We start from the raw sequence: 27,276 nt of genomic DNA, 5'->3' as shown, positions 1-27,276 counted from the left end.
AGTTTTTAAAAAGTAATATATTAACACATCTGTTTTGTGTAAATCACGTAATCTGCTTAGATAGGTACTTGGGGCACAACCACATGTCTTAGTGGAGCCTCCTGGTGGTCCTAGGACCGCCACCAGCAGCTGTGCCTTCAACAGAAAATTGAAAACCTGTTTCTGGACTAAAGACCATCAGTGGAAAGTTTCTTTATTTTGTACTTGCAATCCATTTCTCCTTTTTACCCCTGAGCCACCACTTTCCCCTGCCCCCCTGCCCTTCCTCTTTTGCTCTCTTCAGTGTATTAGTACACAATTCCCTGTTTTAAATTCCCTGGGTTAAATCCTTCCAGTTGGAATATCTAGCATTTCTTTCGTTCCTGACTAGACCTGAATGTTAAAATGGCTAATTGTGGTCTTCATTTTCATACCTTGCTTATGTTTTCCTTTTTCTAGGAAAGTCTTATAGTTTTTCCCCCTATGAATTTAAAATTTAGAGTACTTTAAGTATTCTGTTATTCTTTTGTGTAGATGTAGAGCTTTCCCCAGTAACTCCAGGTAGGTCACATGGACATTTCCTTCTCCAAACTTGAATGGCAGTCATTAGTTGAAATGTATAACATAGCAGTCACACTGTACATGGATAAACAAAAATATACACCTTTTTAATATTAATTAGATGAATTATTTGTGGAAAATAAAATGTTGTCCTGTAAGTTCTGTATGGTACAGTAATTTAAAAAGTTCTTTAGGTAAAGTTACTGGATTTCTCTGTATCCTCCCCTCCTCACTCTCACTCAAAACTGTTGCTTGGTCTTAAAAGGTCTTGTAGGGATTAAAGAGAAATAAATGCCCAGATCCATACAATGTCCTCTGTACCCTGGTCTCTCTGTCCTAACATCTGAACTGATTCTTGGATGGGTGGCAGATTCCATGCACATAATTTTTTTTTAAAAACACTTTATTTATTTATTGATGATAGAGAGAGGCAGAGACATAGGCAGAAGGAGAAATAGGCTCCTGACGGGGACTAATGCAGGACTCGATCCCAGGACCCCAGGATCACGACCTGAGCCGAAAGCAGAATCTCAACCACTAAGCCATTCAGGTGCCTCTCATGTGCATAAATTTTGTTTGTCCCTTATAGCTTAAGTCTAAGGATGATATGTTTCAGGTCCACATCTCCCTTTCGCCAGAAATTTCCTAATTCCCTATCTATGTGACTTGACCCTTTCTTTCTTCACTCTCACTGACAGGCCACATGTTTCTTTGCTTGCCTGTCATTTGGCATGAGAAGTGAAACCAATATAATTTCCCTTTTCTTATTTTAAACAATACTCAGAATAATGAAAGGAACTTAGCTACGTTCTCTAGGAGATTATTGCTATTGGACAATAAGATTGTGTATCATCTAAAATAGCTTATGTAAGATGACTTAACAGTTGGTGTATCACAATTTTAAGACCTTCATCTCTAGGTTTTTTTTAGCAATTCAAAGATATTATGTAATGATATCTGGCCAATCCCAAACAAAATATTCTGACAGATAACTTCTTCTGAAATATTAGTAAGATTCCATTAAGATAGTATTTTCCCTTACTACCAGGAGTCTAATGAACTTAACTATGCTTGATCAAAAATTATTATTTTTTTATCCTAGAGGTCTTTTAGGAAATCAATTGACTGATAATTAGTCCTTTCTGTTTTAGACAGTCTTCATGATATACCCACTGGGTTCCTGTATAGCTACTCTCTACATGGGAAATGTAGGAAATTCAATGTTTTTTTTTTTTTTTAAATTTTTATTTATTTATGATAGTCACAGAGAGAGAGAGAGAGGCAGAGACACAGGCAGAGGGAGAAGCAGGCTCCATGCACCGGGAGCCTGACGTGGGATTCGATCCCGGGTCTCCAGGATCGCGCCCTGGGCCAAAGGCAGGCGCCAAACCGCTGCGCCACCCAGGGATCCCGGAAATTCAATGTTTTATAGACAACAAACAAGAATGGTGACTTGAAATAGCTAAATTCTGACCTTACTGCCTATCCACTCTACACCAGCAAGTTTAATTTGATGTGGCCAAGTACAGATTAGTATGAACAGTTTGTAAGGTGGTCTTTTTCCAAAATCTCAAACATTTTGGTGGGGAAAACCTTCTGTCTGTAGAAATGCTCCAACCCATCTAGCAAGTCTGTTTCCTTTGGAACAAAACTCAGAGAGAAGTCAGGCTGGGATTTAGCTCATTATTTCTATTTTTTAAAAAATATTTTAATTATTTATTGATGGGAAACACAGAGAGAGAAAGGCAGAGACATAGGCAGAGGGAGAAGCAGGCTCCATGCAGGAAGCCCAATGTGGAACTCGGTCCTGGGATTCTGGGATCATGCCCTGAGCCAAAGGCAGAGTGCCCAGTCAATGAACCCTCACTACTTCTAAATTCTCCTCCTGATAATCTCTGTGATCAGAAATAAAGATAAGTCTCCATTTCCTTTCTTTTTTACTTCCTTTAGACAAAAATCCACTGTTAAATCCAGTCATTTAATAAACTCAAGAGAAATTTTTGTGGTCAAAAAGCTCAACTTTGAGAGTGATGATAATATATTATGATTCTTTTCCCCCTCCCAAAACAAGAAGTTTTCTACCACAGATAATTTTGGCCTCTGAGGATATTTGGCAACATCTGGAAACATTTGATTGCCACAATTTGGGGGATGTTATGGGTATTTACTGATAAATATTCTTAAATTCACAGAACATCCCCCAACAATAAGGAATTATCTAACACAAAAATGTTGAGGTTGAAAAACACTTTCTAGACAATACCACCCTTTCTTAAAATAGACCATTAATAAATACATTTAGGTAGGGATGCCTGGGTGACTCAGTCAGTTGAGCAATGGACTCTCAGTTTGGGATCAGGTCATTTATCTCATGGATTGTGAAAGTGAGCCGCATGTTTCAGGCTCTGCACTCAGCAGGGAGTCTACTTGAAGATTCTCTGCCCCTGCCGCTCCCCCCCAACACTCATGTACACACTCTTTTTCTCAAATAAATAAATAAATCATTAAAATAAATAAATATATTTACATATAGTGATAACTTTTTTTTTTTTTTACTTTATGGACAATGAGGACATTATTTGTTTTTTCTTCATTTATGTATTATTTTTGTCTAGTGTAGCTGAAATATTGATGTATCAAAGTGATTATAATGTATTATTCTTTTCATAAGACTTTCCAGACAAGCAGTATCTTAATTTGCAACACAATTCAGTAAGTATTTACTACACATTTATTATGCATAACTATTCCTGGAGGAACCAAATATGTCTAAATGAAAGTTTCCTTCAGTCTAGGGGCTTAAAATCAGTGAGACCTAATCCAATAAGAACTATAATTAAAGTTTAAAAAAATATATTTGAAAGGAGAGGGGAGCAAAAGATTAATTCTTGCTGGGAAGTTATGGGAAGGTCTTATTCAAGCAATAAGATTTAAGCATGCTGGGAAATAATGTCAAAGTATTCAAGAAAAAGAACATGGTGACAAATGCAGCAATCTAAATTCCACAGTAAAGATGAGTTAATTCTAATCATCTTAACTCATTTAATATGCTTCATATGAGAAGTGAGGATTAAAAGAGATTTAAAGGATATTTTAAAAAGGTAAATTGTCATCTGGGTATTGGAGATTGTCTTTAAGCATATGGTTGCACATGAAAATATGCACAGAAAATGGAAGCAAACTTGGACATGCATAGAAATGGAATATTTGAATTTCAGATTGGTTGTTTTACATGTTGTACACTAATAAGTATTCATTTTGCATTTTCTTTGGAAGAGCAAATTGAAAGCATTTGCCTAATCAACAATATAGGTGTATCTTCAAACTTGTATTTTCTTGTAGACCAAGATTTGATTTAATCACAGGTTAATAAGATATGTTTGGCCTATTCATATGTAAGTTTGATTTTATAGGGTTTTGGAGGCTGTTTGTTAAGATTTTGCTTACATTATGTGGTAAATTAACAAAGATACAGCTAAATTAATTCATTTATACAAATTATTTTTTCCATATTGTAAACTTTGAGAAGTGTAAAAGGAAAATGTTTTCTTTTCATGCTATTATAGGCCAGTAGAATCTCATCAAAAATTTTCTCAAAGGTCAGTAAGTTGTGTTCATAAAAGCAAATTTCAATCATCTTGGACATACTCAGCAATTGCCATGCTTATGTATTATGCTTGACTATTCAAGTTCAAAAAAAAAAAAAGCATTTTGAGGTCCATTAGATTGTTTTTAGATGGGACAACCTATAAGCTAATTTCACCTCTGAGGAAACTTTTGAGGAATATTTGCTTATTTTATATTACATAATTTGAAACAAAAAATTGCTTATTAACTTCAATTTGCAATCTAAAAATCTTAACATTGCTATTGAAACTATTGTATTTATTGTTTCAAAATTCTATTTTCAAAATTGTTAAATCAATTTTGGAATACTGAGATTTGTAATATTAAAAGTGATAGTAAATAAAAATTTAATAATGTTCACACAAAAATATGTTATTGTAGTCAAATGCTACATGAATTACAACCTGTATCCCTTAAGCAACATTACTGAATAAAACATTATTTTAATAATAACCACTAGTTTGCACACGCTTACCACAAATTTCATATTGATTTGAATTATTTTAACAGAAAATATTTGACAAGTTTAGAAAGCAGCTATTCCTGAATGTTCATATAACTCCTCTAGGTCCATAGAAAGATATTTATCATTTTGAAATATCGGTTTCTGGGAGAAGCAGAATATTTTCTGAAATATGTGTGATCTGTGACACCCAAGACATTTCTATATATGGCTAGCAGAGTGGGCTCATTCCTAGTCAATCCATTTATTCTTGATATTCAGTGCTAAACACTGAACACAATGATTGAATTACTCAAGTATATATGTTACCTGTTCATGACAGAAATTATCAGATGTGTCTACGTCACAGACATTTGTTCTACACATATGCTGGGCCTGATGTTTCCATTAGAGACACGTTAGCTTTTCAGGTCACTGGGTGAACACTTCATATTTATATAATAGAATCAGAGTTTCTGAAAATATGAATTATGCCATGAAAAAAATCAACATCTTTGGAAGCATACTAATTCTTTTATGAGAGTAGAATATTTTTAAGCAATTTTTTTTGCAACTGCAAAGGTGAGGCAGCAAATAGTGTAAAAATTAACCTTAGTAGTTTAAAATAATTAACTTAGTACCAAATGGTAACTCGATCTCTGTGAGGGGCTCAGTAGTAATTATGTACCATTTTAGAACTAGACTTAAGAAAGCCATTTTAAATGAAATTGATCATAATCATAAAGTGAGTAAATAGGAAAAAAGGGATTTGAACTTTTAGCCTTAGTGACTTTCCATTAGAATCAGAAGAGCTCTTACAATAAAGGCTTTTTTATTTGCCACTTATAGAGGGTCAAATACCCTCTTTCTATTGTCTTATTATCCGGCCTTGTTATTAGAATAATGGTTTTCATGAGAGGTCTGCAGGTTTCCCATTATCAAGCATGGATACAAGATATGTGAATAAGACAACTTGAGTTTTCAGCATCAGAGTTCATGAGGTCACTTAGTTTTGAGGAGGGGGAGCTTCATTTTGGACTAGAACTTCTCAGGTGACAGAATAACTGAATACTTATAGACTGGGCAGCAGTATGAAAGGAGGTTATTATTTTCCATTCTTATTATGTATAAGTATGCAAATCAGGAAAAGATATTTTCTCCTTCTGGGTAGTTCTATAGTTCCTAAAACAGTATTTTGTCTATGGTTACCTATAACGTATGTATGCACACATACAGAAACATATACAAATGTGTATATGTACACACACATACATACACACATATATATGGAAGATGCTAGGGATAATTGTACTAGATAGATGTTTCGATTTTGTTCTCATTCAAATGCCTTTATTTCAGTAAGATGGATCTATTGAATTTCCACCACATGTTCTCTTCTTACCCAAAAAGTTTTAAGAGAAACCATCTCTGTGTACAGTTATTGCTGTGTTATGGTCAAGCATCATGCATTGTAGCAGACAGGAAACAGATAAATTGCACATAACTCATATGTGTCATCTAAGCCAGAGCACTGTTATTCTTTTTTCCAAATGAAATATAATTTGGACCCATATCTAAATAAGTGACTTACAATGAATAAAATGGCACATACAAACATGATTTAAATATATCAACAAAATATATTTAAATTATTTTATTATTTTGCTCATTAAACAAAGCCTGTAAGCACAATTTAAAATATCATTTACGTAAATGATATTTCTTTAGAATATTTTTTTTCAGAGATGTATAGAAATAGTATGAGAATACCATTGCCTCTGGTTTATGTTTTCTTACAACAACTTCAGGGTTCAGTGAATTTTAATGAACACAAATAATAATACCCATATAATAAAATAAATTAAAAGATATAGGCCCAAAGCAGTTATCTGTAACTTAAGTGCATTTTCTTAGAATACTAGGAAAACAAGACTCAGAATAGGCTGCAAATAATTTAATTTGTCTGTAGTTCATGAAAGGCAAATTGTATTTTCCTTTATGTTTTTGCATTTCCTGAATGTCTACTTTTAAAATATAAGAATGTATTTTAAATATATTAAAAATACATTTTTAAAATGGGTGGCATATATTACTATGCTTTTAAAAGTAGGTCTTTCATAGTTGAAATAATCTGCATGTCTATTGGGCTTTCACTGTCTTAAAGTTCTACTGGAAACCAGAATATTCACTGACTAAATTCATGAAATTATATATAGGCTTGACTCTTACTGGCTTCTCTGTGACTCTGTAAGTAACATGTTTTACGTGTAAATGTCTGCTATATTATTTACCTATATAAACTAGCATAATTCAGTAGTTATTTGCACAACTCTAGAGTAAGTTAACTGAGTTCCAAAAGCTTGTCCTACTACACACTAGCTCTTTACAAGCAGTTACCTGTAAAATACAGAAAATAATTATACTAGGATTATTATAAAGGTTAAATAAGGTAATAAATGTAAAACATTTAGAATAACATGTAGCATATGGCAATCTGAATATAAATATTAGCAGTACTTCATTTTCATTTTTAAAACTGAATTTAGTGTTGAACATTGTTTGGGGTGGTGAACCCAAATGGGGCATCCTGGTAAGAAGTCAGTGATACTTTGCCAAATATTGAGGTGCCCTCCCAATAGCAGCTACATTGTAGTTATATATCCTATTTTTATATGCTATTGAACATCTTTACGCATCCTTAGACCGATTGCTTTGAATTTTAGCTCTAAAATGGCACACGCCATAGAGCATCTATCCAGATAGTTAACAAATTGTTCTTTGTCCTTAATAAATATCATTGTAGAATCCAAAAAGATCAAAACTAAGACCTATACTATGAGAAGTGGCATAAACTCTGCATGTAGTATAGGGAGTCAGGACAATAATCCAGAAGAAATAACGTTAAAAATAGTTACCAACAGAGAATTATCTACACAGGAAACCTGGTATGGAGGAACAAAAAGATAATGGTCCTGAATAAGGGGTTAAGGACTTGAGGAGTCTCAGGGGTAAGAGAAATCCAGAACCTGTGGAAAAACATCTAACAGTTAATTGTGGGGACACCTGGGTGGCTCTGTGGTTGAGCCTCTGCCTTCTGCTCAGGACGAGATCCTGGGGTCCTACGATGGAGTCCTATATCAGGCTCCCTGCAGGGAGCCTGCTTTTCAGTCTGCCTATGTCTCTGCCTCTCTCTCACTGTGTCTCTCATAAATAAATAAATAAAACCTTTTAAAAAAAGTTCATTTTGGAGTGCAGAGTGTGAGAAGATGGAAACAGATAAAGCTATGTCAAACTATTTAAAATGCACCACTAGAAAGAGAAGATGTTGCTGAAAGAAGTTATACATAAAGGGAAATGGTTAAATTTACCTTTAAGAAAGAGCACTCTAGGAACTTTGTGGCAATAGGCTATGAAAGATAGGCAAATCACTTGGACAAAGGATCAATATTAGTCCTTTTACTGCAATCAGGACTGATTGCTCTCCAGGTCTTCAGCAGAGAAATCAGGTTTGTGATATCCCTTCATCACTGCATTGGGAATCTCCTCAGCCCTTTATAATGTAGATCGCTGGTTTTCAGGATCTCAGGACTTTCTCTGTTGCTTTATTTGCAGCTTCTTGAGAACATTCTTATGTGTTTATGTGTTGAAATATCTGAGACTTGCTTGTTTTAAAGTGTCGCCATTTATTCTAATGGTGATTCTATTTTAAGTAGGTATAAAATGCATAGTATAATAATTGGCTCTGATTTAGGAACAGTATCAACATTCAGAAAGTGAAATTTCATTCTCTGTATTGAACCTTTGTTTGGACTAATTTTGGTTCTTGTTATTTTTTTTCTTTCCCTAGAAGATTTGAAAATGTTATAAAATTATAAAATTTTATAAATCTTTGAAACTTGAATTCTGAAATTTCAATTGATGGTCTTTAATGTAGATATTTTCTATCCATTTTACTGAGCACACTTTTAGTCCTATCAGTGTTGAAAAATATCTATTATTTTAATTAGTTTAAGAGAAAAACACAGAAGTGATATACTTGGGGGAAAATTGGCAAGGAGCTATCCACAACAGGATGGGCTCAGTCATGATAAAAATCAATATATTTCAAGCCTTACACAACAAATTATTCTCTGGGGATTTAAACTTCTTTGGTTTACAGAAAAGGATGGATGGTGTCCCAATTCTTTTTAAGAAGTTATCATATTGATATCGAAAAGCTTGCATCAAAAATAAAAGGAACTTAAACATATTTAGAAGTAGAAGTGCTAAAACACTAATATTAATGATTTATCTACAAGATACTATAAAAACTATAAGACATTAAGTATTAGTAGGTTAATTAGCATAACGCAAATAAGAGTATTAATATATACTCTTTTAATGGATGTAGAGTAGATCATTTGATAGATTTCACCACTAAGATTAAAACTCATAAAAAAAAAAACTCATAATAAGGTGATCACCTTGGCAATCAAACCTTCTCTAGAAGTCTGAGAAACTCCAAGAATTTTACCTTGTTTGATCTCTTTCTTTAATATAATAAAAATACATATTCATTCGAAATCAACATATACTGTCATATTTAGGTTTGAAACATTGAAGAGATTTTCATTAAAATCTCAAGTAGGCCTTTCTAAACACGATCACAGTTAGAAACTTTTAATTAAATTGAATGACAGTGTTGACTGCTACAGTAGACATTGTCAGTTGCTTGCTCAAAGCTGTTTTCTCCCACTACTTCAAATTGCATTATCACTGATTCCTCTGAATGCCCATCTGGGTTACAGAGACTGGAGAAGCAATCTTTTGCTGAGCTTCTGGAAAGCTTATAATTCTTAAAAAAAAAAAAAAAAAAAAAAAAAAAAAAAAAAAAAGACCCAGAATTGAAATCATACCCAGGATTAATTAATATAATTTTGTGAAATCTAGAACGGCTGCAAGAATTTTTGCAGGAAACCATGTGAGAAGACAATGCTGAACATTTCTATGTTTACAGAAGTATGCTATATCAAAGATGGACGAATCTTGTCAGAATGCTTCTGCTACCACCACTAAACTCACCAATTTTGCTGGAAAATATCATAATCGCCAATGTTTGCTATTACTGTTAGAAACAAAGGCCAACATTGTTGTTGAAGAATGGGGATGTGAAATATTCTAAGCATTTAAATTGTTGTTTGAATCATTTTAATAAATAGAATAGAAAGTCCAAGTCTATTAGCAAAGTTAGGAGTTACATATAAGTGGACCCACACAGGTTATTTTGTGTGACTTTGTGTGTACATCCTTTGGTATCTGGCTTCTAGCACTCAACACATTTAATGTTCGATAATGCTGTTGTATGTTTGAGGAGCTTGTCAGTTTTTTACAGCTGATTATTTCTAATTGAATGTACACATCACAGTTTATGCAACTCCTTATGTTGTTAACCATTTTTTTGGCTATTATCTGGAATGCTGCTATGTTGTACTGTTTTCATGTTTTTGGGTAAGCACCTAAGAGTGGAATACCTGAGTTACAAGGTAGATACATGTTAAAGTTTTTAAGAGACCAATTCTCCAAAGTAGTTGTACCATTTTATACTTCCACCACCAATGTATGAGGGTCATGGACTTTTCTAATATTTGGAGTTATCATTTTTTAAATTGATTTAGTACGTGGGTGTACTTCATTGCCTCATTATGATTTAAGCGTTTTTATTTCCCTGATGACTTAATGGTGTTGAACAATTTCTCAAATTCTTCACCATTTTCATATATTTTGTGAAATGTTTTGCTCATTTTTATTGACTTGTCTTTTATAATTGAGTTTCAATAGTTCTTAGTATGTTTTGGCTATAAGTACTTTTTGAGTCTTTAGAATATCTATGGATTTTTTTTAAAGATTTTATTTATTTATTCATAGAGATGCAGAGAGAGAGAGAGAGAGAGAGAGAGAGACAGGCAGAGGGAGAAGCAGGCTCCATGCAGAGAGCCTGACATGGGACTCAATCCTGGGTCTCCAGATCACACCCTGGGCTGCAGGCGGCGCTAAACCGCTGCGCCACCGGGGCTGCCCTATCTATGGATTTTGTTAGCGATTTTTTTTTAATGAGGAAAAATTTTGTAATTTTTGATTAAGTCTAATCCATCCTTTTTTTTTTCTTTAATAGTTATCTCTTTCTTTGATTGGTTTGAGAAGTATTTAGCTATGCCAAAGTCATAGAGATACTTTCTCCTTCTCTTCTAAAACATTACATTTTTGGTTTTTACATTTATGACTCTGATTCATCTAAAGAGGATTTTTTATTTTTGTGCATGGTGTGAAGTAGAAGGCTTTTTTCCTCCCCATATTGATATTCCAGCACCATTTGGTGAACAGATTTTCTATTCCCCAGTGAGTTGCTTGGCATTCTTGAAGATTACTTGACCATCTATATGTACATTTATTTCTGTACTCTCTATAGTGCTCCACTGATCAATTTGTTTATCTTTCTGGGAGACCACACCGTATGGATTACTGTAGCCTTATATTAAACCTTGGATTCCTAGGGTACCTTGTGGCTCAGTCAGCTGGGTCTGCCTTTGAATGAAGTCATGATTCTGGGGTCCTGGGACAGAGACGCGAATCAGGCTTCCTGCTCAATGAGTAGCCTGCTTCTCCCTCTCCCTCTGCTGCTCCTCCTGCTTGTGCTCTCTCTTTCTCCAATAAAGAAATAAAAATCTTTTAAAAAAGTCTTGGATTCCTTCAACATGTTGTGTACATTTCTCTAAATTGCTTTAGCTATTCTTGATCCTTTATCCATTCAAAAAAATTTCAAAATCATCTTCTCAATTTCTAGAAAACAATCCAGCTTGGATTGTGACTGAGATCAGATTTATGCTATAACTATATTTCAGAAGAACTGATATCTTAATGCTGAGTCTTCTAATCCATGTTATAGAATATGTTAGTTCAAGCCAGAATATTATTAAATTTTTAAAAAGTAGAATAAACTTAATTCTAAAAAGTAATAAACTGCACAAAGCTATTTGTGCAAGATATATATTGAACATTGTTCCTAATATATGTAAGCTGGCACCAATTAAAATCAATAGTAGAATGTTTAACTTTCAGACATTGATATGGAATAATGCCATATCATTAAAATGATGGTAAAGAATAATTGAGTGTGAAAATAGGGTTATGATATGTTCATATGGAAAAAATAGGAAGTAAAACAATATGTATATTATGTATACTTTTTTTTAAAAGGTTTTGTTTATTTATTCATGAGAGACACAGAGAGGCAGAGATATAGGCAGAGGGAGAAGCAGGCTTTATGTGGGGAGCCCAATGTGGGACTTGATCTCAGATCCCTGAGCCGAAGGCAGACACTCAACTGCTGAGCCACCCAGGTGTCCCAATGTACACTATTTTTGTAAACACACATGACTACTGACTACCTAAAATATGATTCTCTTTGATGTTTAGCTTCCAGTTTTTTCAACTAGAATGCCTTTTGTATATTATAAATGCTTTCAAATTAGAAGTATTTTTACTTTGCATAAAGCCATAACAGTGCAAATTTTGCTGTTTACAATTTTTTTTACCTATAATTTCTAATAGAATATAAACTCCCTAGAATGATACACACACCTCCACACATATTTCAGTTCTGCTGAATGAAACCTACATATTTCAGGTACAACAGGTGATATGTAGTTTTCTAAATTAGCTACATATTTACATACCAGCACAATTTTCTATTTTTAAAATAATTTTATCTGAAAAACCATTATATTCATATATATTCAGATAATCTGAAAAACCATTATATCAATATATATTCAGATAAACCTGCTTCCTTTGAGATAGTTTATTCTCTCATCTGGCAGAATTAATGGCTTCGATTGCCTTTCAAGATATGAAAGAGCCATGTGATATCGGTTATGCATAAGAATTGCAGACAGCATTTCGGGCCCAACTGAGTTTTTTAGATTATGAATTAGTAGCAGCAAAGCTGACAGAGTGAAGTACTTTAGTTTTTGGACCACCAAGTGTTCTGAAGATAGGAGGGATCAAACCATTTTACTGATTCAAGGTTGGGTTGTTTTTTTTAGGAGATAGCACAAAAGGATAAGGAGAAGAACAGAAGTAACGGTATCAATATGAGAATAGTTTTAATACTCGGTTATAAGGATGAGTACAGGAAAAAGTAGAAGAGAAGGTTTAAGGAGACATATGAGAACGGTCAAAAGTATGGAGTGTTTATGTTTAGTGTGATACAGAAGAGGGGTTCTGGTCAGAGTGAGAAATCTTCAATTTAAAATTTCAGAGATGAACCCTTATAGAGGCTGCTGAAAATCAGTTTGCATAGTTGGGAGTAAGTGGTTGAAATTAAGTGAGCATGAACATTTGTATGTAATGAGAATTTAAGAATCTCAGTAATAGTCATCTGTGTGAATATTGTAGTCATTCGAATTATTTAAACGTTGGAGGCCAATCAGGGGCAGACAGAAGGAATCATAAGAAAGCAGAAATCAGAATGCATGTTGTGGGAATAGTCAAATTGCATGATCTTAAAGGACAGAAGATGTTTTTACATATGGCTAGATGCATCACTGTGCAGAAGGAGCCATGAGGTAGGAGGAGAGTGTTCCTCTAATCTCGGATTATCTCAGATGCCAAAAGATGAGGGATGAAGGAAAATAAAAAATAGTTCCTTAAGAAAGCTGCAAAAAAGATGAGACTTGTTTCCATCTGAATTTCAGTAAGACAACAATAAGGGATTATTTGGAAAGAATTATGATAATGTATGGGAGTTTTATTTATTTCTTTTTATCTATGGAATAAGATTCTAAAAAACAGTGAGTTTGGAAAGAGAAAATATCAGTTATGGATTGTCTTCAGCTGCACAAAGTAGATAACAGGTAAAAGTGGCTTGAGAAATGTTTTTGTTTTTAATATAGAAAGAATATCAGAGTTAGGAAGTCCTTCATTAGCTTCAGGAGGTTACCGTTTTCACAGACTTCTTCAATCTCCATGCTCCACCATTCATAGTGACTGCTATAATTCTCATAGTCACCTGTCTCAAGTTGACCTTCAGCCTTGTATTACAGGTTGTAATAAGACACTAACAAGCAAACAACAAGGAAAAAAAGGATGATGAGTATATGAGAACGTAAAACACATCCAAATGTTTCAGTGGACTTCCGCTGATACCTTAGAAAATGTTGCAGTGGCAAGGGAGGCTGGAAAATATAGTTTTATTTTGTTTTATCTTGTTTTAATTTTATTTTTAAATTTTTCTAACAAGGCCCATTGTCTTGTTAATTAAATCAGGAATGTTTACATCTAACTCCACCTTACCTATATGTTTTAACATTTTCATTTTAGGATTTTTTTCCCCACTAAATTTAAATATTTAATTACTGAGACTGATGATTCTTTGTTTCCTACCATCCACAAGAACAGAAAAAAGGAAACGATGGGCAGGAAGGTACAGAGAGGACAGAAGAGAGGGGAGAGGGAAAGATGTGATCCTTCATTTCAGCCAGTGCTCCAGTATGTGAAAAATATAGTCTGGTGGTAATGATTACAAGTGTTTTCTCAAAAAGAGTCACAGTGTTCCTAATTTGAATTGATTATACTCTCAACAGATTTGAAGTGTAAGAATTCTAATGAATGCTGTTGAGGATAGGGATGGGAGACAAAAAATTTCCAATCTCAGTAATGAAATATTTAAATTTGATGGGAAAGACCCTAAGATAAAAATGTAGATCTCTAGGTAAGATGAGGTTGATTCTAAGCATCTTGTTTCCCCTTTTACACAACCCCATACTTTTCCATAACCTCATACTATTATAGATTACTTCCTCAAAACCATAGCATAATTATGAGAAATTAGCAGAGGATTACATAATGCTTAAGTAAGAAATAAAATTTAATGATACGGAAAAAGTGTTATAGTATGTTGTTAATGGTAAAAGACTATTACAAAAAAAAAAAAAAAGCTTACAAGACTGTGTGTACCTTCTAATTCTTTCTAATTCTTCTCCCCTCTGTACACATAATTGGAGGGATATTTACCCAACTATCAAAGTTTTTTTTAAACTTTTTATTTAAAAATCAATTTAAATAACATATTGTATTATTAGCTTTAGAGGTAGAGTTCAGTGATTCATCAGTTGCATACAACGAGCACCCAGTGCTCATTACATAACGTGCCCTCTTTAATGCCCATCACTCAGTTACCCCATACCCCTATTTCTCTTCCCTCTAGCAACCCTCAGTTTGTTTCCTATAGTTGAGTCTCTTATGGTTTGCCTCCCTGTTTTCCTCTTATTTTCTTTTTCCTTCTCTTCCCCTATTTTCATCTGTTTTATTTCTTAAATTCCGCATATGAGTGAAATCATATGGTATTTGTCTTTCCAACTATCAAGAATAGTTACACTTGAGTGGAAATAAATTTTATTGTCTCCGTATCTTTTTGTTCTTGCCATATTCAATATGAGTTATTATTTTAATAAAAAATTTCAGCATATATACTTTTAATAAGGGTAAATATTTAAGCTTTTGCTAATTGACACTTTCTGAAAGGTATTTTCCCCTTTAATGACCCATGTCATACATATTCTTTCCTACATTTCTGAGACCAGATCTGATTGCTACTCCTTAAATTGCACTATTTTCAATCATAATCTAATGAAACACTTTATTTGGGGTTAGAGATTAGGACACATTGCTAAACCTTGGGACAGTTTCAGGAAAACTGGTAAGTCTAGCTACTTAGTATTAGGAGCCAGAGACAGCTCCATTCTTGCTCATTAGGAAGTTGGAGTGATTACTTGCATTCTAAAGAAACCAAATGTCTTTGAATATTTTATAAATAAGACAAGCCACATAATATGCTATTTTGAATGTTCTAGTGTTGTTGATACTGCATAATGTGATGCAGCCTGACATTACAGAGATCAGCTTCTTTTTTGTTTGATGCTGTTCTTAAAATGTTTTATAGCAAATCATTATGCAACATGTGCATTTATCTTCATATTACAGTGACAATATATTTGTAAATCACAGAATCACTGCATTATATTTGCATTTATTTCCTTTGGTAAAACAATAGTTATATATTTTATTCTTATAATTTATACAACCTTATTCATGCACACACTAACTAAAACAGCAACAAAGAACCCTAAACTTCTTGTAATCACACAGCTATAAACACACTAAGAAAAGGATGTGATAATTAAATGCTTTTGGGTATACAATGAAGATGCTACTGGGAGAGACTCAATAGTTCATTTTAGAATTTCCATTAATTTTTAGGCTTGCTGAAATCTAAGCGGAAGCCAGGGGAAAAATACTTATTTAGTCACTGGGTTGTTCATTCCACAAATAGCTACTGAATGCCTACTATGTGTTATGGTTCTCTATAAGCTCCAGGAATAAGTACAACACTAAAGTAAAAGTAATTGTCCTCAGGGGCATTGCAATTTTTGGCCTCTTTTTACATTTTTTTTCTTAAATAGTGTTTATATTTTAGAGCACATTTAAGGTATCATCAAAATAGAGTGGAAGGTACAAAGACATCACATATATAGGTACACACAACTTTCCCCATTATTGACACTTCTACCAGAGTGGAACATTGTTACAATTGATAAACCTACACCATATCATCTAAAGTTCACGTTTACATTAAGGTTTACTTTTGGTGTTGTACATTCTGTTGGTTTGAACAAATTATACTGGTTTATCATGATATGTACCCATCATTGTAGTGTATGTACAGAGTAGTTTTACTACTCTGAAAGTACTTTATGCTTCTGTTTCTCCCTTCCTTCCTCCAAACCCTATCACAGTTTTAGCAAAGAATTCCAGTAAGATGTTGAAAAGAAGTGTTGAAAGGGAACATGATTAGCTTATACCTGATCTCAGTGGGAAAGCTTCTGATTTACAATTAAAAAGTGAGCTATATAGGTTTTTGTATATGTTCTTTATCAAGTTAAGAAAATTCTCCTTTATTCCTAGTTGTTCAGAACTTTTACAATAAATGGGTATTATGTTTCATCAAATGCTTTCTTTGCATCCTTTTTTTGTTTTACTTGTTTTGTGGTTGTAATGTCTATTTACAATGTGTGCAATATACATGGCTATAAACATTAGCAACTAATCCAAATTTGATAATTAACTTTGTGTTAATTTGATGAGCCAAGGGATGCTCATTAAGCTGGTAAAATATTATTTTGGGGTGTGTCTGTGAGTGTTTCTGGAGGAGATTAGCACTTTATCATTAGACTGAGTAAAGAAGATCCACACTTACCAATGTGCATGGGTATCAACCTATTGGTTGAGGGCCTGAATAAAACAAAAAAAAAAGTAAAGGAAGGGTACATTCTTGCTCTCTCTACTTAAGTCCGATGCTTATCTTCTCCTACCCTCTGGCTTTGGAGCTTCTTGCTCTTGGGCCTTGAGATTTGGAATTTACATCAGCAGCCCCCCTTTTCTGAGGCTTTCAGCCTTGGACTGGGAGTTACACCAGTATGAACCCTCTGGTTCTCAGGTCTTCAAACTTGGAGTAAATTAAACCTCTGGCTCCAGGTTTTCCAGGTTTCAGACAACAGATTGTGGAACTTCTCAGCCTCCATAGATGCGTGAGCTAGCTAGCTAACCTAGCTAGCTATCTACCTACCTATCACTTAACCTATATTATCTATCTTCTTTGTATACACTTTTGGTTCTGTTTCTGGAAAACCCCGACTAATACACAAGTCCACTTTCAAATAACACTATACCACTGCACAAATGAGTACTTTATAATACAAAAGAAGCCTAATTCCTCTCTTTCATTCCTTGTTATCATTGCTGTCATTTATTTCACTTAATACATAAGCATACATGTGTATATTCTAAAAATATATAATAAATGAGCACATACATTGTTGCTATTATTTTGAACAAACCATTACCTGTTAGACCAATTAAAAATAAAAGTTTTTATTTTATTTTCACTGATTCTTTCTTCAATGTTCTTCCTTTGTGAATAAGGATAATTTTTCAATGTACACAAGTCTATGTCGTTGTTCTCTCAACACTTTAAATATTTTACTTATCTCTCATCTTGCTCACACCAATCATGCAGGAAAGTGATATGTAATTCTTATCTTTGTTCCTCTATAGGTAAAGTGTTTTTCTTCTACTGGCTTCCTTCAAGGTTCTTTTTATCTTCGATTTTTGTTTTTTTTGAAAATGGTATGCCTAGGTGTGTGTGTGTGTGTGTGTATGTGTGTGTGTGTTTCTTTGCACTTAACTTGCTTGGCATTTTTTGAGCTTCCTGGATCTATGGAGTGTTGTCTGAATGACTGGGAAAATTCTCAGCCAGTATTGTTTCAAATATTTTGTCTGTTTCTTTCTTCTTCTTATTTTATTCCCGTATGTGTATGCCATACAGTGTACAGTTGTCCCATGGTTCTTGGCTATTCTATTTATTTATTTTTTAGTCTTTTTTTTAAATCTGCTTTTCAGTTTTGGAAATTTCTATTGTGAACCTCAATGCCACCTCAAGTTCACCAATTCTTCCCTCAGCCAGTCTCCTAGTAAGCCTATCAAAAGCATTCTTCATGTCTGTTACAATGATTTTGACCTCTAGCATTTTCTTTTGCTACTTTCTTGGTAGTTTCTATCTTTCTGCTCACATTGCCCATCTGTTCTTACCTGCCCTCTGCTTCATGCATTACAGCTATTAGCATATTTATATAATTATAGTTGTTATAAATTTCTGACTTGACAATTCCATCATCCTTGCCATACCTGTATTTGCTTCTGATGCTTTCTCTGTCTCCTCAAACTATGTTGTTTTGCCTTTTAGCAGGTCTTGTGCTTCTTTCTTGACTCAGGCATGATATACTAGGTCAAAGGAATGCGCCCCCTCTCGCCACCCCCCCCCCCCCAGCCAAGCCACATAATGCAGCCTCAGGCTCCAGCTGCACCTTGTTTGCCCTTCCGTGAGCACCCTTCCTCCACTCCTCCTCACCAGACTAGGCCCCAGCCCCAGCCTGTGAGCCTCCCTTACGGAAAGAGAACATTTTCTGATGTAGGTAGGGGTGTGGGAGAAGGGGCCAGCTACACTACAGCAGGGTGCTGACGGTCAGGCTTGGTCAGAAAGAGTCAGCAATGCCGTAAGGTTGTTCTTCCAGTGGCAAGATGTGAGGAAGAGGCAGAGATAGTCTCCCGGGTTGAATTCTCGACAACCTGGAGCTGCTGCGGCGGCGGTGGGAACAACTGGCCCGAGAATGTGCAACGGAATGTTGTGTTTAGATCGTCGAGGCTTTGGACCTGGGAGGATGGGGGAAGGGGCCCCGAGTTTCTGATTCAAAACCCTGTGTCCGGGACCCCTGGGTGGCGCAGCGGTTTGGCGCCTGCCTTTGGCCCAGGGCATGATCCTGGAGACCCGGGATCGAATCCCATGTCGGGCTCCCGGTGCATGGAGCCTGCTTCTCCCTCTGCCTGTGTCTCTGCGCCTCTCTCTCTCTCTGTGACTATCATAAATAAATAAAAATTAAAAAAAAAAAAAAAAACCTGTGTCCTTTCACTGGGCCCTCAGTTCTCCAGGAAGGCCAGACTTGGGCCTGTGCCTGTTCACGCCTCCCATTCTGGCCTCAGGCAATAGCTCCCGGCCCCGGCCTTTGCCTTTGCGCCACCGTCTTGGCAGCAAGCACCCTGGGGCTACGTGCCGCTACAGTGTGACACTGAAGGCGACAGGGCGAGGCATCTACAAGGATTAGGGTGTGCCTGACAGACGCTGTGAGGCAGATACCTCACTACTGACCTGGAGAGGACGGTTTTCCCGGCAGCCACTGCACACACAGGTACTGCTCACTCACTGTTCCTTGCGGGGCCCCGCAGATCTCTCAGCATCTCGCGAGATCGGGTTTCCACGGTAGTAGAACAGGGACTGCACAGGGTTTCCGGCGGGAAACTGCAGGGTTTCCGGGTCTCCGGCCTCTGAGGCGCCTGTGGTTCCGCGCGTTCCAACCGGTCCTCTCCCAGCTGCCCGGTACCCAGAGGTGAGGAGCGGAGGCAGGAGGGGCTTTCTGTTGTCCAGTGATTACGTCTGAGTTGGTTTTTTTGTTGTTGTTGTTGTTGTTAAGATTTTTATGTATTTATTCATGAGAGACAGAGAGAGAGAGAGAGGGGCAGAGACACAGGCAGAGGGAGAAGCAGGCTCCGCGCAAGGAGCCGGATGTGGGACTCGATCCCGGCTCTCTGGGATCCCGTCCTGAGCCAAAGGGCAGGCGCGAAACCGCTGAGCCCCCCGGCGATCCCCACGCCTCAGACTTTCAGCCCGAATCTCTGAATTATTAACTTCGTTAGGTGCTTTTCTGTTTTTAAGACTCTTAAGTGGGGACAGAGGCCGCAGTGGGCTGCAGATGAGGACTTCTTCCCTGTGGAGTGATGGAAGGGCCTGGAATTGCATATGTCCGTTTCCGCAGGGTATTAGAGCTGTGGTAAAAACCTCACAAGATCAGGCTCTGGGTAAACAGCTTTTCTCAGGGCAGTCCTTGTTAACAAGAACAAAATGCTCTGGCATCTATCGATCTCTCTGGCTTCTTTCTTTCTTTCTTTCTTTCTTTCTTTTCTTTCTTTTTTTTCTTTCTTTTCTTTCTTTTCGATTGATTGATAAGAGCTCATTTTTCTCAAGAGGGTGGGCAGAGGGAGAATATCTTCAAGGCCACTGGCTGCTTAGCAGGGAGCCATCTGGGGGCTGCGATCCTGGGACCCGTGAGAGAAACCTAGACTCTCACGGTTGGTTGGACTGCCAACCAACGGAGACACCCAGTAAAGGATAATTTCTGGGAATTTCAACACTGCTTTGCAATGCAGTTTCTTATTCTATCTGTATTCTCGAGGACAGACTATCAAACAGCTACTAGGAAATTCTAGGCAGCAGAATAAAAGGGAAAAAATACCCATAGCAGCTTTAATCAGAAGAAAGAAAAAATAAAGGCCTAGTATTACATAGCTGAAATTATAAAAACCAGAGACTTAGCTGACCCGCAAAATATCCACTATCATCAGGCCTGTGTTTGAATGCTTTCCTATGAGAAGCGGTACACTTGGAGGAGTCAGAAGGATGCATATAACTATTAAACGTTTATCACTTCAAATTTTTCTTTCCTTTTACTTTTTTTAAAAGATTTTATTTATTTATTCATGAGAGACACACACAGAGAGAGGCAGAGACACAGGCAGAGGGAGAAGCAGGCTCCATGCGGGGAGCCCGACGTGCGACTCGATCCCGGGTCTCCAGGATCACGACCTAGGCTGAAGGCGGCGCTAAACCGGTGAGCCACCCGTGCTGCCCAAATTTTTCTTAGCTTTGAGGTCAGGAGCATTTGTTGTAATTTAATAAAGTTGGTAAGAGAAGATTGGAGAAGAAAAAGCTACAGTCATTATTCTGTAGCATTTTACACATGTAAATATGTATTTGTAAGGTGTTTATCATTTATGCATAAGCATCTATAAGTGAATTTATTAGATAACAATTCTGTATGTTGTCTTGTCAGTGAATATTTATTTGAATTCTTACACATATAATTGCATTATGTAGCACTTATATTTGTTTATTTTATTCTCCTTGTTTTAGCATACTGGCTCTTGGTCTGACTTGTATTGGCTAATAGGGAGCTGGATAACAACCATCCTGTCTGTCCTTTTAAAAATTAAATATTGTTAAAATTTAATGAAGTTTTAAAAATTAAAATTTAAATAGGAGATTAAGAATGTATTTTTAAAAGAGGAGTATATATGATAGTCTATAATCAATAAGAAAAAATATTTTCATCGAATCAACTAAATAACAGGCAGTTGCGAATACTTGCTCAAAACATTTAATGTGATTTATTCTATTAATTAAAGTATAATTTAGTTTTTGTTACTTGTTTTACAGAATAATTTCTGCATGTTTTTGTTAGTAAATTGATAGACAGTAATTGTATATGGTATCTGTAATCAGTTATTCTGTTTTTATATAAAAATTTATGAGTGAGGGGCACCTGGGTGGCTTAGTGGTTGAGCATCTGCCTTTGGTTCAGGTCGTGATCCCAGGGTCCTGGGATCAAGTCTCTCATCAGGCTCTCTATAGGGAGCTTACCTCTCCCTCTGCCTATGTCTCTGTCTTTGTGTGTCTCTTATGAATAAATAAATAGCATCTTTTAAAAAATTATGAGTGATTTTAATCTAAAGTATTAGGGATAAAAGTTAGGTTTTGAAATAGACTAAAAATGAAATACAGTCATCACACAACTTTTCACTCATGCATTACATGTTAGAGGTCAAGTACTTATTTTTATTTATAATATAGTGATGCTTGATCATTGTTCATAAAATTGCCACTGTATTTATGATTTGGTACTGTTGAGACTGGTGAGGTATGTTCTTTTAGCTATAACTTAAATCAGTTTCACAAATTCTCTAAGCCTCATTTAACTCATCCATAGACCAGCACTACATCTTGAAGTTCTCTAACCTTCTTTTATCTTTTTCCAAGATTTTCAACTATATTAATGAAGAAATTTTAGGTAACAATGATTAGAAATATATACATAAATTATATATGTATATATTTAAAAAATGGCTTTGATAAAAAAATATAAATACATAGTATTACATAACAGACATTCATAAGATAGGGCAAGTACCTACAAATTTATTTAAGTCCACATCCCAATTTACTTCATTAAGGATCTAAATTCTTTCCTTCCTATAAATATATTATTCTCAGGGTATCAATTTTGTTATTGGCTGTTTTTCCCTAATAGTTACAAAATGGCTGTCACAGTTTGTGGCGATAAAAGAAAACAATGTCCAATGTGTCCAAATACACATTTATATGTTTGTATTTATTCTGTGTGTGTGTGTATGTGTGTGCGTGTGTGTGTTGGGAAGTGTCTTTTATTATGTTTCTTCCCACCCCCCCCCCGCAGTCTTGAGGTATACTTGCACATATTTAATGTGTACATTTTGATGAGTTTGGCATAAGCATATACCTGTGACATCATCACCACAGTCAAAGTAAAAACATTCATCACCTCCAAAAGATACTTCTTGTGTTGTTTATTCTTTGTTTCTTCTTCTTTGTTTCTTCTTTTTTTCCTTCTTCTTGTGGTGGTGGTGGTGGTGGTAAGAACATTTAGCATGGAAACTACTCTCTTAAAAGGTTAAGTGACAATACCATATTGTTAACCATGTTGTACAGCAGATCTCTAGAATGTATAGCTATAACTTTATACCAATGAAATAAGTCAGTCACAAAAGGACCATTCATGATTCCATTTTTAGGAGGTACCTAAAATAGTCAAATTCATAGAAGCAGAGTATAGAATGGTGGTTGCAGGGGATAGGGGCATGAAAATAGGGAACTTGTTAAGTGGTCATTATGTATTTTTAAATTTTCATCACTAAAGATTTCTAAGAGGTCACTCAACAAATTTCCCTTCACAGATTACTTGCCAAACAGCTGTTGATTCAAGCCCAACCAGTACTTCTACAACCCTATTCTCAGCAGCTTCTGATAGGCAGTTCTTCAGACCTCCAGCCATCAGCCCCTTGTGGCAAGGGGCTTCCAAATTTCCACTCCTATGTTGAAGTAGCCCTCCACTCTGCCTGTGGATGCCTTTGTAATACCAGTTGCTACATATTTTAGAGGTGTACTAGGGAGGAATAGAGTCACTATGCTTCTTGTGAGGAACCCATAGATTTAGGAAGCCAGTGGGTTCCCTGATCAAATCAGAGTTCTGTTGTAAAAGTAGAAAGGAAATGGATGGCAACTAAGCCATCCACAGTATATGCTATAGCACTAGGTGATATAGAAGTCCTTACTATATGTGATAGCACTACGAATGATCTTTTGTGTGTGACCTTCCCCAAGGAATTCCTACATGTTTTATAAATCCTGAGTGTTTTTCACTTATAAGTTTAGCTAACAGCAACAATAGGAAGCTGTGCTGTCCCTTGCAAGTCACTGCTTATTATTCAGTAACTGTTCTGGCTATTGTTCTCAAAATATAGATATATTCCTTATCCATATACTCTTCAATCCTTATACTGGATAAGACCAGTATAAGACAGATAAGACCGGTCTTTTTGTTGTTGTTGTTGTTAAAGATTTTATTTATTTATTCATGAGAGACAGAGAGAGAGAGAGGCAGAGACACAGGCAGAGGGAGAAGCAGGCTCCATGCAGGGAGCCCAACATGGGACTCGATCCTGGGTCTCCAGGATCATGCCCTGGGCTGAAGGCGGCACTAAATTGCTGAGCCACCCGGGCTGCCCAGATAAGACCAGTCTTAAAGTCCAGCTGTACTTTACTGAGAAGTTAAAGAGTGCAAAATAGAATGCAATACAGGAGTTTTTTTTAAGAACAACGAAAATATAAAACTGAATATGTTTCTTAGAATCCATGAACTGCACAAGATTTTCTATTGCCTTTCTTTTCCTTAGACTTTTGACTGCTGTTTAGTTATAGAAGTCAGTGTCTTTGAACCTTAATGAGATTCCTTAATCATTTCCTCCCTAGTTGGAGCCCAGCCTCTCAACTCTACTGTAAGGTGAGGGGGGTGGGGAAGAATCTTCTACCCCTTGTGTAATTTTGTAAAATAGACTTCAACATCATAATCATCTTCCTGGCAGAGGAAATTTTTCCCAGAGGAAAACAATTCTAGACATTAATATACAGAGCAATTTGATATTGTTTCAGATCCTTATTTTCATTAAAAGAATCTTATTTCTCATTTATATCATCAAAGGCCCATTTAAGCGATTCCCACACTCCCACTTCTCCTAAAAGATGACCTTTTCCTCAAGAACTTTACCTCTAACTAGTAAAACTTAAGAATTACATTTCTCTTAATTCTAGCCATCCGTTATCAGATATTGGGGACAGGTCTCGGAAGACCCTCTGTAACAAGTTCCTTATAAAATGCATCTAGAATTAGTCTCTTCAGTAGAATATAGCATATATTTAGCCTTAAAGATAGCTAAACTGAGGAAGCCTTAAAGCAATATTGAGTATGATTAAATATATCACCAGATTTGCTTACCCTAGACAATAGATAGGAATATCTTTCTATTTCCAAAATCTTTTCAGAAATATGCCAGAAGTGTCCTTTCTTTGGCCAAGACATACAGAGGACTGAATAAAGACAACAAAGGAGATTGTTGAGAATGACTCTATACACATAAACATGTGGGTGTTGAGTATATAAGTTTAAAATATTAATAAACTTTCTGATGTCTTCTGATCTCTTTTGTTCTTCATCCATTTCAATGGAACATAAAGTGTTCAATGCTCACTGTTCCAGGAAAGAATATGTTAGCCTGAAGCAGTTTCTTCTAACTTTTGAATTTTATGTAACTAGTCCTGAGCAGAGTAGGAAGAACCCAGGACATGAACAGTAGGCTTTTGGAGAGCTACAGGGAGAAATAGAGAGTGTACAATGCTCTTTCAGACTGGGGAAGAAAGTGCCCAAATTATAGTGAGAAGGAGAGGATCATGTAAGCGGTAATGGGTAGATGGAAGCAATTTTCTTTGAAAAGCCTTTGTTTTCCTCTCCCATAATTCACGTCCAAGAGAGATAAAAATATACCAGAATGTTTGCACAGTCTAATAGCAAGAAAACATATACTTTGTTTTTCAGGTAGATCTAGGGGAAGAAGGAAAAGTTAGGGACCCAAGAAAAAAATGGATAACTTTATGAAGAACCTTAGTAGATGATCTTACACAATGCTATAGAGTTTTCTGTGTAGACACATAAGAATGATTTCCTTCAGTGGGACTTTGAGGATTGAAATGAGGGATGATTCAGTGTCAGCCCATATGCACTGACAACTAAGAACATGACAGGATGATGAATGTATTGGTAAATACCATCATGGACAGATGATGATGAGAACCAGATGGCATTCTTTCAGCAGCCAGTAACAAACAACCCAACTGACAAGGACTTAAACAATAAGGACATTATTTACCGTTAGCAAGAACCCCTGAGGTCTGGTCAGTTTAACAGGACAATGATGTCATCAAAACCCTGGGTTTTTATATTCTTCCCAGTCACCCTCAGGTGTTGGCTTTAGTTCTGTTTTTGCCTCAAGGACCATTGGACAGCTACCATAGATCTTGGCATCATATTTACTAAACTGCCTCCAAAGAAAATAAGGTTACTGTCTTGAAAATTTACCTTTATTGGTGAGAGAGAAGCTTGCTTAGGATACCTAATGAAGTTTATCCATTTGTACTTTAGAGGACATGGTATACCTAGCTGAAGTGCAGGCAAAAATTAGTGAATTCTGTTGGCAAGAAAGCAAGGTAAAGGGAGTTTGGGGGAAGAGGAGAGAATGTATCTGGCAGGTAAAAATGTGTCAGCCATATTCATCATTGTGTACTTGTATACCACAACTATGGAATACACACAACCATGACCCTGAGAAAAAGCGAATAATTTATTCATTGACATTTATTCTTTAATATTGGCAGAATCATTTAAGTAAAAACAGAAGCAAGCCAAAAAAATACAGTAAGTTATATGAAAATATAGCTGTATTTCTTACACAATTATATGGAAAGGGAATCAAGATAAATATAATTGAGAAGGTAGAAACATGAAACCCTATGTATCATGTATTTTTGAGAGGGACAAGTATGCTGACATAATAGCTTATTACTTCCTATGGTGAAGGAAGAAAAACTGTCCATAAGTGACCCAAGATTTTTTTTTTCTGCTTTGTCTAGATAATGAAGTAGCAGGGATTGAGATTCTTCTTTCTCTTAGCAGCAGTGAGGCTACACCTATGCTCCAGTGTCTTTCTCTGTATTATGGTTATAGTATGGTTGCCAGGTAAAGCACAGGAAGTTCAGTTAAATTTTAATTTCATAAAAAGCAACAAATACTATTTTAGTATAGGTATACCACTAATATTGCACAATGCATATTTAACTAAAATATTTGTCATTGATCTGAAGTTCAAATTTAACTGGGCTTTTTTTGCTTTTATTTGCTAAATCTTACAACCCTACCTTAACCAGAGAAATTGGAATCATCACAAGCTACCCAAGTCTCCAAGGGCTCCTAGGTATCCAGTTTTCCCAAAGATTACTTTTCAGCAACAATCACCTTAAATTCACACAATTTGGCCTAGAGGTAGCTGCAATGCAGGTTGTAACTATACCATTTTTTGTACTTGCCCTAAAAAAGGCAAAACTGTAGGGTGAAGGCTCCTTTCAATGAACTGTGTCCAGCGGAGTACCCTAGTGTTTATATCCTACTTTCTAAGATACTGGGAGATAGAAGCACCATGCCTTCTCTTGTCTCACTGACAAAGCCTCATATACTTTCCTTGCCTCCCTGATTCCAATCCCCCAAGAAGATATCTCTTACTTTTATGAAACTATATTCCACTCTTGAGCCAAGAGACAGGTATGATGTATGTCTGCTCTTCCCACATAGACACAGACTCATACTTTATTTCTTTATAACACATACAAAAAGACTAATTCTTAGGATAGTGCTTGACATATATGAAGCACTTAATAATTTTTTATTGAGTGAATGAATCAATTCATTTTACTTTAGGACTGGGCGTAACTCAAAGGAAATACATTTTAGAAAAATAAGGCTTTTGATATTTCTTAACTGCTTTTA

The 27,276-nt window shown here is 35.8% G+C and overlaps 2 long non-coding RNA genes across 6 annotated transcripts in view; one reads left to right on the top strand and one right to left on the bottom strand.

Annotated features, from left to right (window-relative positions):
- The window catches only part of LOC140608040 (uncharacterized), a 120,280-nt gene extending 100,756 nt beyond the window's left edge, over positions 1-19,524 (bottom strand). For 2 of the 4 annotated variants that reach the window (XR_012009985.1, XR_012009989.1), the window contains exon 1: positions 19,407-19,524. This is a non-coding gene — a long non-coding RNA (uncharacterized lncRNA). Of the gene's footprint in view, positions 1-16,901; positions 16,937-18,388; positions 19,104-19,406 lie in introns of those variants that run through there. The other 2 variants (XR_012009986.1, XR_012009988.1) reach the window with 2 other exon arrangements.
- Positions 19,525-19,556: 32 nt separating this feature from the next.
- Positions 19,557-27,276, top strand: part of LOC140608401 (uncharacterized) — a 74,538-nt gene continuing 66,818 nt past the window's right edge. The window contains exons 1-2 of one of the 2 annotated variants that reach the window (XR_012010422.1): positions 19,591-19,644; positions 20,775-20,922. This is a non-coding gene — a long non-coding RNA (uncharacterized lncRNA). Of the gene's footprint in view, positions 19,645-20,774; positions 20,923-27,276 lie in introns of both variants that reach the window. The other variant, XR_012010421.1, reaches the window with a different exon arrangement.

This window comes from Canis lupus, chromosome 17, assembly GCF_048164855.1.
Source record: "Canis lupus baileyi chromosome 17, mCanLup2.hap1, whole genome shotgun sequence".
Classification (NCBI taxonomy): domain Eukaryota; kingdom Metazoa; phylum Chordata; class Mammalia; order Carnivora; family Canidae; genus Canis; species Canis lupus.
The sequence above is the reverse complement of the archived record's forward strand: the minus strand, read 5'-3'. Positions and strand labels throughout refer to the sequence as shown.